Genomic DNA, 15382 nt, shown 5'->3' with positions numbered 1-15382 from the left:
GTTACAGGGTCTGGGAAAGGTGAAGCACAGTCCAGCGGTGTTCTTTGGAGAACTCTGCTCGGTCTACCTCCAGAGTCCAGGATCCAGGAGCCAAGAGAGGCAGCCCATCCGGATCTCGGGTCTTCGGGGGTCCTCTCTTGGCTCTGCCTTGTAGGCGTGACAGTTACTGAAGCCTCAAAGGGGGTGGTACTTTCAGGTCAAAGCTGGACCGGCTACCCACTACAAAAAGGAGGTGATCACAGGCGTGTAAATGGTGGTGATGGTGGGGGGTGGGCTCCTCAAAGACTGTCCATGGATGTCATCAAGAAAAAAGGCACTGCTCCTTTTGCATTTTAATTGCCCAACTCGGCTTCCGTTTATTCCCAAAGTCTGGGCAGGTTTTACAGTCTGTTCACTAGAGGCACAAAGCATAGGCAGAGTGGAAAGAACCAGGCAGAGAAGGTGAAGGGGAAATTACACATTCTACTTGAACTATGGCAGGGGTGATGTCGGTGTCCAAAACTAGCTCTTTAATTCCCAGGGCCCCACCAGTATGCTCTGGGGAAAGGGCCCTGAGGAGACGAGACCCACAGAGCAGGCCTAATTCAGCCATCCTTGGACCTACTGGTTTGGAAACTGATCCCTGAGTCACGAGCAAAGCTGTCTATTCCACAGACTAGTAGGAAACTAACTCTACCCTCCCTCCAGAAGGCACAGGATTGCTAGCAATACACCACTCAAGCATTCACCTTTCCAAAAAGGGGACAGGGGAAACAAGCTCACATTTCAGCAGGAAAGGATTTGTGTAGACCTCAGGAGGGTATAACTCAGCACCAATACAAACTATGAAATGAATCTGACATACTTGCCTCTGACTTGATTTTGAACAAGGTACAAAACTACCTAGACATTGATCCAAACTTGGAAACTCATCCTGCGTATCCAACACATGGCTCCTCCTTAAAAAGAACTATTAGCTGGACATGATGGCACACGCCTGCCATCCGCAAGCTTTGAAGGCTGAGGCAAGATTATCATGAATTTGAGACCAGCTTGGGTTAGACAGAGAGACCCTATCTCTAAAGTACAAAAACAAATGCAACAACCCTCACTTTTATTAAATACACTGAAGGTTGTTGCTACTGATAACCAGCCCGATTGAAATAGTTTTCCAACTGAGATTATTAAGTCACCTGATTCCTGGATCTTCCTGTCAGTAGAATAGATAGGAACTGAAGTATTTTAAATTGGGGTTTAGGTATAGATGGTGGTTTGTTGTTGTTTTAAACAAGCACCTCAGGAAGTGTTTATATGATTATTGAAGTGGGACAGCTACTGTAAACAAAACACCATATCAAAAGTGAAATTCTTTATCCAAATTACCTTATCTCTGCACTGCCACCCACGACCCTAAATTCCACAGACACATCTGTTGTCTCCCCTGCTGATCAGCCAAAGAGAGCATCTCATAGCCCCCACCCCCACCCCAGCTCTACTCTCTAAATGTAGACAAGCAACCATACTACATGGCCATGGACACATACACTGCCTGTGGCCGTCCTGGCTCTCCAGAGAAATGATGTAATAGGTTGCTGGCACATGCTGCTCTTCCTAGCACTACAAATGAACCCCCACTCCCATCTCTCTAGGACTCCCGTGTTTTGAGTGGAATCACAACAGACTGTGTGCTGCCATACTCTGGGGTTACAGAGTCATGCTGGAAGAAATGTGTGGCTGCTGCAGTGCAGCCAGGCCAGGCCATGCTAGCCACTGCTGGCTTCATCTGCAGACTGCACTTGAATTTTTGCAGGACCCTATTAGGGTCCCCAGGAGAGTTCTCATATGAAGTCCAAGAAATCTGAAGAAACTATGGCGCTTACATGATGGACTAATTTCATTTCAATAAAATTCCCGTATTACATTCAATGCGCCTGGCTTTATTAAGTTTTGTCATAAATGCTGGGAACACTTCCAAATTTAGGCTTGCACAATTATTTTTATTGGTGCGTTAACTAAAAATGGTATATGCATAAGTCAGAGTGTACGTTCGACTTCATCTGGGAAGCCAAAATGAGCTTTGGGTTGATTTATAGTCATTTTAGTCCTGTAAATGAGATACAGGAAATGGGAGCTAGAGTTTCTGATCACAGCATTGCTAAACCCTCCACTGGTTCCATCCACAGCTCTGCCGTGTATCTAATGAATTTAAATTCCAAATGTCTATCGGAAACCCACAAAATCACTGAACAAAGAGGCTGGCTTACTTTCAGACCCAGATCCATCCAAACAGTGCAAAAAGCCCAGAGGTTTGTTGTACGAAAGTGGGGCTGGGGAGTTCTTGGTGCTTTGAAAGATTTTAATTGCTATGGAAAAATCCTTTCAAAGATTTCCCCCCTCAACATGGGCCCCTTGGAAACTTTTCTTAGGGGAACTGTAAAATATTTATACAGCTAGCAACATTGTTTAAAAAAAAAAAAGCAAGATGGGAACTGTACTGAATGAAAAGCAGACTCTCTTGGAGCGAGCCCTGCAGATCCAGGGAGCCCCGAGCAGAGGACACTCTTGGTTCAGGCCTGAAAGACAGAATTCATCCAGACCTTACCCACAAAAAGCAGAGTTCATGGATGTGTCTGGTCCAATGCTCTGCCATCACCGTTTTAAAACTCTATTTTGAAGAACAGCCCCATGTTTTGCGGGGAGCTAGTGAGGTTTTTGGAGCGAAGCAACTGACCCTGCTTCCCGACTTTCCCCCAGGAAGTTGTTTTGGGACCTGGATGCATGAAGTCCCATCTGGAAATTTGGTGCTTTGCTTTTCAAGGCCAATCTGGATGGTAGTTCTTGAAGCAGTGCTTCCCACCAGCCCAACTGGTCCACACACATTCTACCCACAACCTGAGTGCAGGAGGCTCACAATCTGCATTCAAAACCTTAGAAAACATGACCCTGAATTTGTGAATAGGCCCGAAGTGTGCGGAATTTTAGAATTTAAAAGGACCGTGGTGATCTCATTTTGTAGGGTAAATGTATTCCCAGAGAAGAAGGAAATTTCCCAAGGCAACTTAATTAGTACTAGTTAGGGTCAGTCCCTAAGGTCCACATGCCTCTCTCATCCTGCAGCATCTGTAAAGAGGGGCTCACCTGGATAATTACAGTTCCCAGACAGAGCTGGACTCATGTGAACTGCTGCTTCGGTGTGTTCTCAATACTTCAATCAACAATGGCATTATTAAAGAAAGGGCTGAAGAGATAATCGCCCTCTCTACATCAACTCCCCAAATATTTTCATTTCCTCCCACTGCTTTATCTTTCTCTGATGAAGCTGTGTGCTAATAAAAAATCACAGATGTCAATCGCGTGGCCTCTTGGGATTCAACCTACATACTGATGCCGTCAGCCCCACAACCCTATAGAAGGGAAGAAAGAATCCAAGGCCCAACAACCCACAAAGTGGATAATTAACACCAGAGAAAACCAAATTTGGCTACATCGAGGTAGCTGAATTACTAAGGGGCAAGATGAGACAGAGCCCCAAACTTTCCTACAGGGGAGAATAGATACAACACCACCACAGTCTTCTCAATCAGAAGGGACCCTCTTGTCTCAAGGCAGATTTAATTGCCATAATTCAATTAACATGCTTTCACTAATTATATGAGCTCGGAGATGACAGTTCAACAGCAGCACCACCGAGAGTAAGCCAATTTCTTTTCATTTTTTAACTTGGTCTTAATTATAAGTGAATTGCATTGATTTCTTTTTCGCATCTGGCCTTCAGCTGTTTTGTTGTGGAATACTATCATATAATTTAAAGACTCTGGGTCTTTGGCAAAAAAAAAAAAAGTACTTATTTTGTGAACTAACTGCAGCATTCCTAAATATAAATTCCTTTTTTTCTAGATGGCAATTCTTATCATATGTTAAGTGAGACAAAGAGTATTCATATCAAGTGAAATGATCATTTATTTCTCAAATTCTGAAGTGTATGTAGAAGATTCAATTAAAGATTTATAAACTAAGTATTAATATTGTTATTAAATGAGATGGATTTAGACATGTAAAGAAATGCTAGAGAGAGCTAGCAGCTGTGGTACCTAAGTCCAAAGAATATACATACATGTTCTTTCACAAGATAAATTGTATGACCATTCATATAAGAAGCCGTTCAAAGGCTACCTGGGATTTAAGACACCAAATGCAGAGAGTATGTTGGGGAAATGATAATTGGATTAGCTCTTCCATTGAAGAAGATAAGAGGGTAGGCTTTCAATATGAGTTACCACAGTCACAGGCAAATGAGAGCCGACAGATGTGAATTACCTGCTAGAAGCCAGCGGACAGTGGCCCCACTACACTCGGAAACATTTCAACCAAGCAAAGACTATCCCAGGAGGGTTGGCCCAGAGCTCACTTGCTAATTTGCATAAGAGAATAGATCCATTTTGATAAACCTCTACATTCATTCATCAAAAGTATATGTTCTCCATACCACACACCATTACCAAAGTTTTAGTAATTCCATGAGTTTTGATTTAGTAGAAATTTATGGCTAAGTCAGAATTTTTGATACATTTAGGATTCCAAAGATATCAGAGTAGAATTGGAACCGATTTTTTTCCCACTTAAGGGTTCTTTGTCCCATTTTCCTGCCTAGCATTTTATTTTATTCAGATCAAATTTTGTCTTATGTATTTGCTATTTCATAAGCCCCAGCATGAAGAATAAGAAGTACCAAAAGGCCATCACATCTCACTGGTAGGGTCAAATGAACAGACTGATATCAGCTTGAACAACAGGGGAAACAGACATCTTAAAAAGCAAACAGCTACCAGCTATGAAAAGCCAACCTTCCCTGCAAGCACGAGGTGAACTCCCACCCACCCTTATTGCTTGCTTCCGGCCTTCCTTTCCTCCAGACACTAGGCTTCTTATTCTGGGTTACTTTATCTTACAGAACTAGTGACATTCACTAGTTCTTCCCCATCATTGATGCTTATTCATCCCAACAGGTCATAATCTGCCCAAATGTCAACATGTCACTGTCATGTTTCAGGCCTGGCACTTACATGCTTTTTGTAAGCATTCTCATGTAGTAAGAGAAAGAAACCGAAGCTTTCATGTCATCTTCCAAGACCTTTGACTTGTGGGAAGTTTTTCACTTGCATGGGACAAACACATGTCTCAAACTCCTGATATCTAGGAAGACAGTAAGACTTCTTAAGGTCTTGGAAGAAACAATATCCCCTCATTTCTACCCAAGACATCTGGAGGATTTTGGTTGATTTAGACTTGGCCATTTGGCCATACCCAAAATACAGTACCAAATCCACCTAGACTGAATCAAGTGACCATCTTTGTGGCCAAAGGGGTACAGAACACTGTTCTCCTTGATTCACCCATCTATAATCTTGTGTTGTGGAGCAGTAGAAAGCAGGAAGAATAATGGGTAGGGTGCTAGGCATGGACAATAATGGTGCCTAAATGGTCAATCTGGTTTGGAAGAAGTCAGGCTTTTTCAAAGTTCTGGGTATCCAGAAGCAGTTGCCTTAGTATGGATGACTTTTACTTCATATTGTAAGAGATGTCTGGATTAATGCAAGTTCAGGTTACCCATCTTGACTGAATCTTCTGTTAGGAAAAGGTATGCCCACATGCCAGCAGCAGTATTTTACAGTTATATTCAGAGTGCTACTAACTGGTCATCACAAATACTTGACTTGGAAAATAGTACATACATCATGGTTTGCTTTGGGAAAGATCTGAGGGACAGGAATGGCAAGGGTTAGAAACAGAAAGTGTTCGCCTTCAATTGTAAAGAACGTTTTATTGCTCCTGGACACAAAAGCCCAGAACGTACAGCACGATCTGCTCCTTCTGGGGCCCTGAAGCTCCCTGCTGCTTTCCTGTGGCTGTAGGATGCTTTCTCATGCCCACACCACTCATGTAAGTCAATCCCCTTTCCACAGAGAGATGTGCAACAGGATGACGTTTTTAAACTTCGTTAGCTAGTTATATATTTTTTCAACCCACATGTGGCTGAACGAGAAGCCTGCCCTCCACCCCCATCCACATACACTCCTTACTCTGTGTGTCAGGTCGGTTCCCTATTTACACAAGGACAGAAGGAAAGTTTGAGGAAGGTAAAGGGGTCACTGGGCCCATTCTCCTGGCTGTCTATGGCCTTCCCCTGTTGTTTCCTCTCATCCATCACTGTCCTCCCTAGAAACTCATCCATGTCCCTTGAGTTTGGGTAATTTTTTTCCTTAGGTAATATTCCTTTGACAGAACCTATTTTAAGATCATTATGTTCTCCCCAAAGTTGTTTGGCCAGAACGTTCCTGTTGATCCAGGCTTTCTGTCTACCCAGCTCGGTTTCCTTGTTCCCACATGCAGGGAATATTAGCATTCTTTCTTATTGTGGGGAACTGGGCAGTAATCTTACACCATATGTATTTTTATATCGAAAGTCATGAGATCCTTATTTTGCATTCCTTAACTATGAGCCATCTTCCATTTCCCATCCTTCACAAGGGTAACCCGGGTCGGCATCACCATTAGAGAATTCCCAGAGCAGCTTGGGAATCTGGTCCTTTGATTTTTTTCATTTGGTAAGGGGGGCAGGGAGGGCCCTCGCCTGTTCGTTTGCTTTGGGATAAAATCTTTTAAGTTCTAGTCATTAACTGCCTAGCTCCCAGGTACTTCATGATTGCACTGTGATGTCATGGTAGCTGTGGCTGGAAAGCAAGCCCAGGCTGGGGGATGTGAAAAAAGGCGGGAAACAGATCGGAAGTAGAAGCTCATCTGAAACTTGCCCGTGCTTACTTAACGAGGAAGGAATGTAGCAATGGACACATTCAGGGTTTTAAGGACAACAGATCTTCAAGGTCTTTCACTCATGACTTCTGCAGATCACAGCTTCCAGGAGTTATAAACAAGTGTCCTATGGACAAATAAGTCTGGGAAACACCATCTCAAAATTCACAGAACACATTAGCATATTAAAGGCTCTGATGGTTTCACATTAAATAAACGGAGTTAACTTTGTTTAACTCAGCATTCTCAAAACCTATTTGAGCTTGAAAAGCTTGCCACAGTTTACCCAGAGGCAACCTGCAGAGCCGCATTCCTTGAACTTCTCAATTAGAGGACAAAGAAACACAATTCTATTATCTTAAAAGTGGTATGCTCTTTGTAGATATTAAATATATGAATGTAATTTCCTTCACTAATCATTGTTCACTGCTGTATCTCATGGACCAGGGCCATAGGGTTCACTGGCCCAGCAGCTAGGGGTAGACAAATTCTTGCCTTTTTCAGCAAGACAGCCTTCATAGAGAGGGGGAGGAGGGTTTTCTCGTTTTCTGCTTTTAATTCTTTTATTGCTGATTAGATGCATCTGGGCATAAGTTTTGGGGACCATATAGAATTTTACATAAGAGATATCTAGGTAGAAAGGGTAAGTAGGAGGAAAAGTACATTTTGATACTGGCAACATTTGCTGGATGGTTGTGGAGAGAATGTGGAAAGTGAATTGATAAAACTGGATCCGATTACCCCTTCTAGGTTGTTGTCTACAAAAGAGGAATGAGTAATAGTAAAATATGGAGGGGCCAGAGTGGCTGGTTCTTCCCTAGGAGACCTGTGGTATGAATAGGCAGAGTTGATGTTTGGAATTCAATTTCACAGCTCTTCCCTGGCTTTGAATATGGCTTGGAGGACACTCAACTAGTTCCAAGACCGTCAGAGGGCCAAGATGAGAGAGGTGGAGTCAGCCTTGATGGGCCAGTAGACCCCGACAAAGGAGCGCAAAGCCAGAGCACAATGCCCGCCACTCATGGCTGTGGGGCAGAGGACAAACAGGGGTGTTGCGTGTGCTCTGTGCCCCCACTCTCTGTGCCCCCATGTGGATCTGTGGATCCGGCTGCCCCTTCCCTGCCCCCACTCAGCACTCCATGTAAACTGGGGAAAAGGGTCAAAGAACAGTTGAGACTAAACTACATTTGGAAAGACCAAGCATTAGCCATGTGGCACCTTTCTATTTGTGGATTAGACTAAAATTTACCTGTACATTTAGTTACTTATTTGCCTACACACCTGAAGAGTGGGGCTCACAAGACAGGAAAGAGAAACGAACTGTATTGTCTTGTGTATGTGTGGGAATTTTCGTTTGGAATTTCAGACGTTGCTGCATCCTGATTTTGGTATTCAGGAGACACTTGCTATGAGCCCAGTTGCGGGACAGCCAGCCTGTGACAAAAGCTTGAATGTACTGTCATTGTTTCCAGTTTCTTGGGAAGGAGTCACTTCACTGCAGATGCCTAGTTTCAATCATTATTTCCCCCCTCCAGTGCACAGAATAGCACCCAGTTTAGTACACTCAGTATACATTCAATAAACATTCTTTTAGATGAATGAGTGAAATGTGCTCGGGCCCTGAGTCTCAGGACACACTCTACAGGGAATTTACCTGTGCATCTTTCTTCTTAAAGGAGAAAGTGAAAAGAAGTAAGGTTTGCTGGCGGAGTTCATGGCAGTCATTCTTCCCAGGTAATGGTTGACTTTCTTTCTTTTCTCTCTGTTCAACCATTTGCTTCCCCCTCTGCCTTTCTACTCCATAAATGCTTTGGGGATGAAGCTGGCTTGCAGAATAAGGGAGCAGTCCAGTCTTTGAGCAGTCCCAATTCCTCCTGAACTGTGGCTTGGGAAAAGTTTAAACTCAACTTAAAGGGAAAACAGAGCCTTCTGTTCACAGCTGGAGAATGTTGGTATTCATGGCATGCTTCTCGCTGCTCATCCTGCATGCATGTCCACTTCTATCATTGGGGTCTCTCTGCAGGCCATAGGTCCTGCGTTCTCCCAAGGCTTTTCCTGTACCTTTCAGATGACACAATTTGTTGGATTATAATGACCCACTTGGACATCCATTTCCTCCTATAGATGTTAAGGTCTTGAGAGCTCTGTCTTCATCATTACGTTATCCAACGCTTCCCACAGTGTGCGTGGAGCACATGGGTTAAACCAGGTATTTTTTTATTTCTTAAAAGCAGAAAAAGAAAATGCTTGCATGCATTTTGTACTCTCCTGTCCTGATTGATCCATCAAGCCTGCTGGATGTGGTAAAATGGCCATCTCCTCTCCTCTCTACCCCTTCGGCTGGAGAGGAACCTAGACATTCAGAGAGCACCCACATAGGGTCCTGTCTCTTTTTGCCTTCTTCTCTGATTGTTGTGGTATGTGCCACTGCCATGTCACAGGCACTTAAAAGTATCCTGGATGTGCAGACAGCTCCTGAAGATTCAAGTTCCTCAAGTCATACAGTGATGCTGAGTTTCCTTCAGGTCACACTGCTTCGGAGCCAAGTTGAGACTTCGAGAGAAGAACAAGTCTCTCTCCTTTCTGTCCCTTTCAAGCAAGAGCCAGAGCACTTGATATCTGGTGGTTGTCTCTGTAAAGACCACTTCTCAGTCTTTTGGGATCTTGGTGACCAAAGGAAGATTTCTCTAGGTTCCCAGCTAGGGGTTAAATGGTTGTGCATGTGTTTAGCATACTTGTGGCTTTTTTTTCATAATCTCTTACTGAATTGTAAATGCTAAATGAGTTTTGTTTTTTCTGTTAAGGCCAAGATATTGCCTCTTTTGTTCAATCTCCTATACTTGCCATTGTGCCGAGTATATTATAATGGTAATAATTATAATAATTATGGGCCGTCGAGGAAGTTCAACAGGTAAAAGTGTTCACTGTGAAAACCTGATTGGATCTCTGGAGCCCACATAAAGGTGGAAAGAGAGAATCGACTCTAAAAAGTTGTCCTCTGATCTCCATACCCATGTCATGGTGCACGTGCCAAAACATACACATTGTTCACACACACACACACACACAGTAATTAAAAAAATGTAAAAAAATTCTAATACTGATGATAATAGTAAGTATTTTTATTTGCACTGACCTCAATACAGTGTCGTACTAGCTCAGGCTGTCCACACATGCCCTCTGTAGGATGTATTTATCAGTCACATCATATAGACGGACAGAGGGAGGCGAGAAGAGACCAAATAACTTGCCTAAGGTCACCCATCAAGTAGCTTGTAGTTTAAATATAGGCACCCGCCTCGAGGACCCAAAAGCTTAGCAACTAGACTGTTCTGTGCCCCTATTCTAGATGGCCTGGTACCTTCCCATCTCTGCTGTCACCCTGGGAACTGGATTCATTCTTGGACAGAGGAGACACCTGCCTCTCTAGTACACTGAGAGGACTCCCAGCAGAGGGAAGCACAGGTGTGTGAACCAGGTATGAGGGAAAGCCAAGGGTGTTGAGCTGGATGGCAACGCTCAAGGAGATCACGGGGCCGTGTAGTAACTGGTACAAGTGGGGGATTCCAAAGAGACAGAAACAACGTCTCCAGATTTGGGGGTAAAGTTCCTGGTAAAGCATTCTAAAATACCCCAAGACCTTATCTAAAAACCTTCTAGTACAAACATATATTATCCTTCCTCTCAGTTTTGTCTGTGAATAAACTGGGTTATGTGATGATCCAGAGTTGACTCTGGTGGGACAGGCAGTTAGTGGAGGCTGCGGTTGTTACAGCCTCTGCTGTTGCCTTTGGAACTCTCTGGGAAGAAGAAAGGAGAAATGACCAGGCCCAAGCTTGAAGCCAGCTGCAGCTTGGAGTTCTGGTGAAAATCCCTTCTGTTTTGGATTTTGGGATATGTGCGCTCACGAAATGACAAAGAAAAGAGGAAGCGAGGGCGGCAATGAATCGAAATGGGAACAGGAGAAAGTGAGAGAGGCTTCGGAGTCTCTGATTTGTGTGGTGTGAGCCCTGACTGGGCTCCAGCTCGGCGGGATTTATGTGGCTTCATTAATCACACTTTCTTTTGAAATGGAATTTTCTGCCTTGGAGCCTTTGAACATTGACATCCAAACACAATATATTCCTTTAAAATCACCTCTGGATAAAGAAAACCTGTGGAGGGAATTCCCCCAGCTCGTAGGTGGGGTCTGTTTGGTTCTCAGGATCTCCAAGTAGTACGGGGAAATGGCCCCTCCCTCCCAGAACAGAAAGGAGGCCCTCATCTCTGATTAACGACAAGCAGTGCCATCTAGTGGCGATTTGTGTTTTGTTTGTCCTGGACAATGAGAAAGGGGCCTCCCAGGCCAGCTTTCTCAGGACTGGGAAAAAGGGTCATCTTATCTGATGCAGTTAAATAACAGAGACAAGAGAGTCACAGAACTGCTGCCAGTCAGGTGGCCGAGTCTAGGCAGGCCTTTTGTTGATGGGTTGTCAACTTCGGAGTGGTATGAAGTCCACACAAACCACACAGAATAGTTTCCTGGGAGTGGGAGGAAGGCAAGGGAACATCCTTGCCAGCTCCGTGTCATCTTATCTAGCTGTAAAACTATCCCCAGTTTGCTGCTGAACAAACCATGCGCTGGTCAAGTTCAAAGCCAAGCAGTGGAAGTGGCAGAGGTGCGGTTAATCCAGGTCTCTTTACCCTTTCTTGCTGAGTCTGCTTCTCTTGGAATTTCCTTTTTTTGGAGGCCAACATTTCTAAGTCCTTCCACATTGTCAGCAACCGAGTTATCAGTGATAGCTTAGAAGAGGTAGGGAGAGACCCTGTTAGAATTTTCTAGATCACAGTTCCTGTGGCAGAGGTGCAGAGGAAGAAATGGCCTACACTTCATCCTATCTTATCACCCCTTATCCTTGAGTTTGCGGCACAACATTGGATACGTGCAAGCTTTTTGCAAAGCCACTATCAGCTACCTCTCCTGGTGCAGCTTTGCGTTGGGCCTCAGGGGATCCTCAGGGCACCTGTGCAACAACCTCGTGGCCTCAGTGCTGCGCCTTGAAAGTGAATTCTAGCTTCTCAGATACTGTTTTAATAAATTATTTTTATGAATTGGTGAGTTTTAATTGTGCAAAAATAAGTCAAAATATATTCTTCATAATTGGAGAATGGAGAGTGACTTTGAAGCAAGAAACTACTTGGGGTTGCTCAATGTATGACTTGGTCAGAAAGGAAAATGGTGATTTCCATTGTTTCTGAAAGTTATCTGAAATAGAAGCAAATATATATATATATATACACATATATATGTGTATATATATATATATACACATATATATGTTATAAACCCTATTCAATTCATTAACTATGGGGATCAATGAAATATCTTGGCTCCATTTAGTACAGAAAGCAGAGAGAGAGAGAGAGAGAGAGAGAGAGAGAGAGAGAGAGAGAGAGAGCATTTGGCTACAGCTGGTAGTAATGAAGTAAGTATATGTAGTTCTGGGTCTTTAATCAGGCACTCAACTACAGTTGCATAGGTAAATCATCGTGTTGTCTGAACCGACTCTAATAGACCACCCAGATAGAGCAATATGAGGGGCATAAAGTCTTAGGTTACACTGCAAGTTAAGATAGACTCTTAATTTGGCCACAGCAATAGCCCAAAGGCACAGAAAATAAAAGACTGCAGAATACTCAGCCCTCAAGTTAACATATAGACCCACAGCCTCTCCTCCCAAGGCTCGGGGATCATTGAGGAAGAGGGGCGGAAAGAGTGTAAGAGCCCAAAGCTTTCTTCAAAGAAAAAGTGTCTTCCAGACACCTCAGGGTAGCTGCACACATGAACTCACTGAGGTTGTGACAGCACACACAAGACTTCAGACACAGCCAATCCCAGCATGGAGAGGGGGTCGGCAGGGAGTCCCACCCCCAACCATGGAGCTATTGGCAAAGCACAAGCTGCTGGGAAACGGAGAGTCAGTTTTCTGTAAGAGTCAACCCCATAATGGAAGGCCACATATCCAAGAATAGCTTGATTGGTTCACACAAATATGCACACACACACACACACACACACACACACACACACACACACAACTGGGTGGATGAAGAAAGCAGGTAGAAAGGTAGATCTGGGAAGAGTTGAGGGTGGTGAATATGATGGAGGAACTAATAAAACGTTTTATAAAAGTCAGGTTAACAACAATCAAACAAATGCTCTCCGCCACTGTAGTTGACTCCATGGAAAGAAGTAAAAGAATGTCACTAATTAACTAAAAACTACAGCCTTTTCTGTTTTTTTAAATAATTAGATAATTTTTGAAACATTATATCACAGTTACCTGTTTCACTTGCAAACTCTGGCTTTTTTTTTTATATAAAATACGGACTGTCCCTGGAAAGTGAAATATAGACTATGAAAACATGGAGACAATAATGGGGTCTTCTTGATATTTGTAAAAATGCTTCAGTAAAAATTGAAGCAGGTAGTGTCTCCATGTTAATGTCATTAAAAAATTCATTTCCTCTCCGAACTTAGCCTTTAACATTTCTGAAAACAAATTTCACATCAATTTGTTTTTAAGGGCGAACACTTGACACCTTTTCAGAACAGCAAGAAGGAACTGTACTGTCAACAAGCCGATGAAAGCAGCCATTGATTTTCATGGTGTTCAGTCATGGAAACCACACAAAGAGGCAAAAGCAGGAACTGCAGATGTGAGTGTAGATGCAGCCACTCTGGGGATCCCGACTTGGGTTGCCCTGGGTATGGAGTCTACTGTACCATAGTTTTTAAATTTCTGAAATCTGTGATGTGGAGCCCCTTTCCTAGCAGAAGCTCGCTCTGGGAGTTCTACCAAGGGAGGCCGGATGGTGCCTGAGGGCCCTAAGTGATCCTGGAAGGATAGGGTGGAGGTTGGTGCTGTAGACCTACCAGTCCCAGCGTTGCCTTTTCATATGCGCTCTCGTGTTAAGTGGTTTTTATTTGTGGGTACATTATTCTTTTCATTCTCACAGTCACCTACCACTCTTTTCATGTGATGGCATCGACAACTTGGCTCACTTAAGCAGTTTTCACTGGCAGAGAGCCAGCCAATCATCAGTGCAGGAAGGCCCCCTTCTGGTGAAGACACAGAAGAGGGACTTTGAAATTCTGTCTGTTTAGGCAACTGCTCTGACTCTGTTGAGGCTCAAAGTCAGGCCCAGGCTAATTATAGTCTCACTCTTCCCCACTGTTTTCATTTGCCACGAGGCAGTTGGGGTGGTTTGAATGAGATGTCCCTCATATTCTTCAGCATGTAAATACCTAGTACCCATTGGTGGCCCTGTTTGGTTAGGTTAGGAAGAATAATGTCACTGGGGATGAGCTTGGAGGTATCACAAGTCAGGTGCCATTCCCGGTTGGCTCTCCTTGTTTCCTGCTATTGGTTCAAATGATTGTTCTCAGCTGTTTTGGCCACCATGACTGCCATGCTTCTCTGCTATGACGTGATGGACTGACTCATCCCTCTGGAATCATAGGCCCCAAACACATTCTTTGTCCAATAAGTTGCCTTGATCATGCTTTTTTATCACAGGGGTAGAAAAGTAACCAATACACAAGAAAGCACACTAGAGGCAAACTCATGGGTCTCTGGAAGTAGACAGGCAGCCACTGATGCTCTCCACAGAGCAGGGAGAGAGGGTAGCGGCTCCAAGACTGTCAGTTTTCTCCTTCTGAGACTACCCTCCTGTAAAGGCTCTCTTTTGTGTTATATGACTGTCCACATGACACAGCCGATGGACTCTGACTAGAGAGAAAGTCTATTTCATCCTTCCCAAGATTCTGGAAAAGAAAAAAGAGGAGATCCCTATTGCAGGCGATGCTTAAGATATAATAAAGGGCAGGACCTGACTCATTGTCAGCTACGTAGAAGTGACTCAGAGAAATACAGTGACACTCAGGAAGAAATATGAGATGGAGACAGCATGCACTGGTTCTCTTTGGTATCCTGGCCCCGATAGTGCCTGAAGCTTCCTAAACCTACGCTTTGGTCACGCCTCTCTAGTGCACAGACTGAGTTTCCGTCTCCTGTAAGCACTGAACTCCGATGAACACAAGACCCTTCCTCAAATGAGCAGTTCACCTCACTTTCAGTCACTTACTGAAATACAAAGAACTCCGGATGGGCTGCTCCTGTTTTATCGGAAGATCTGCACGTCAGTGTCATCCTGAAGTCGTATTAGTTCTGGCAGGCAGAGAAGGCGGTGCACACCTGAGGCTAAGACCAGGCCAGGGCCTTTGGAGAAGTGGGCAAAAGTGTGGGAAGAGAGGGGAGGAAGCGGGGAGGGGAGTCAGCAGTAAGAAGAGATTTCAGAGTGAGAACTGGTCTTGAGAAAGACTCTTGGAGGGGACAATAAACACATTTTACTGCTTTCATAACATGGTGTTCTGAGGCCAGTGTTTTTAGTTCATACTCAAACAGTGACTGCTAGCTCTAAAAAGAGAAGAATGGTATTTATTCTAGTTCTCCTGGAATATTACTTGCAAGAACTCACTGGCTCTGAAAGAACTTGATTAACCCTGTATATTTTTACTTGAAATTTTTTTTTTAGCATTGTATAAACTCTA

General features: G+C 43.8%; 1 protein-coding gene across 6 annotated transcripts in view; it reads right to left on the bottom strand.

The window, feature by feature from the left end:
• Positions 1 to 15382, bottom strand: part of Nfib (nuclear factor I B) — a 418189-nt gene that overhangs the window by 319916 nt on the left and 82891 nt on the right. The gene's annotated exons all lie outside the window — the stretch shown is intronic.

This window comes from Peromyscus californicus, unplaced genomic scaffold (assembly GCF_007827085.1).
Source record: "Peromyscus californicus insignis strain IS unplaced genomic scaffold, ASM782708v3 Scaffold_5__1_contigs__length_169319896, whole genome shotgun sequence".
NCBI classification, from domain to species: Eukaryota; Metazoa; Chordata; class Mammalia; order Rodentia; family Cricetidae; genus Peromyscus; species Peromyscus californicus.
The sequence above is the reverse complement of the archived record's forward strand: the minus strand, read 5'-3'. Positions and strand labels throughout refer to the sequence as shown.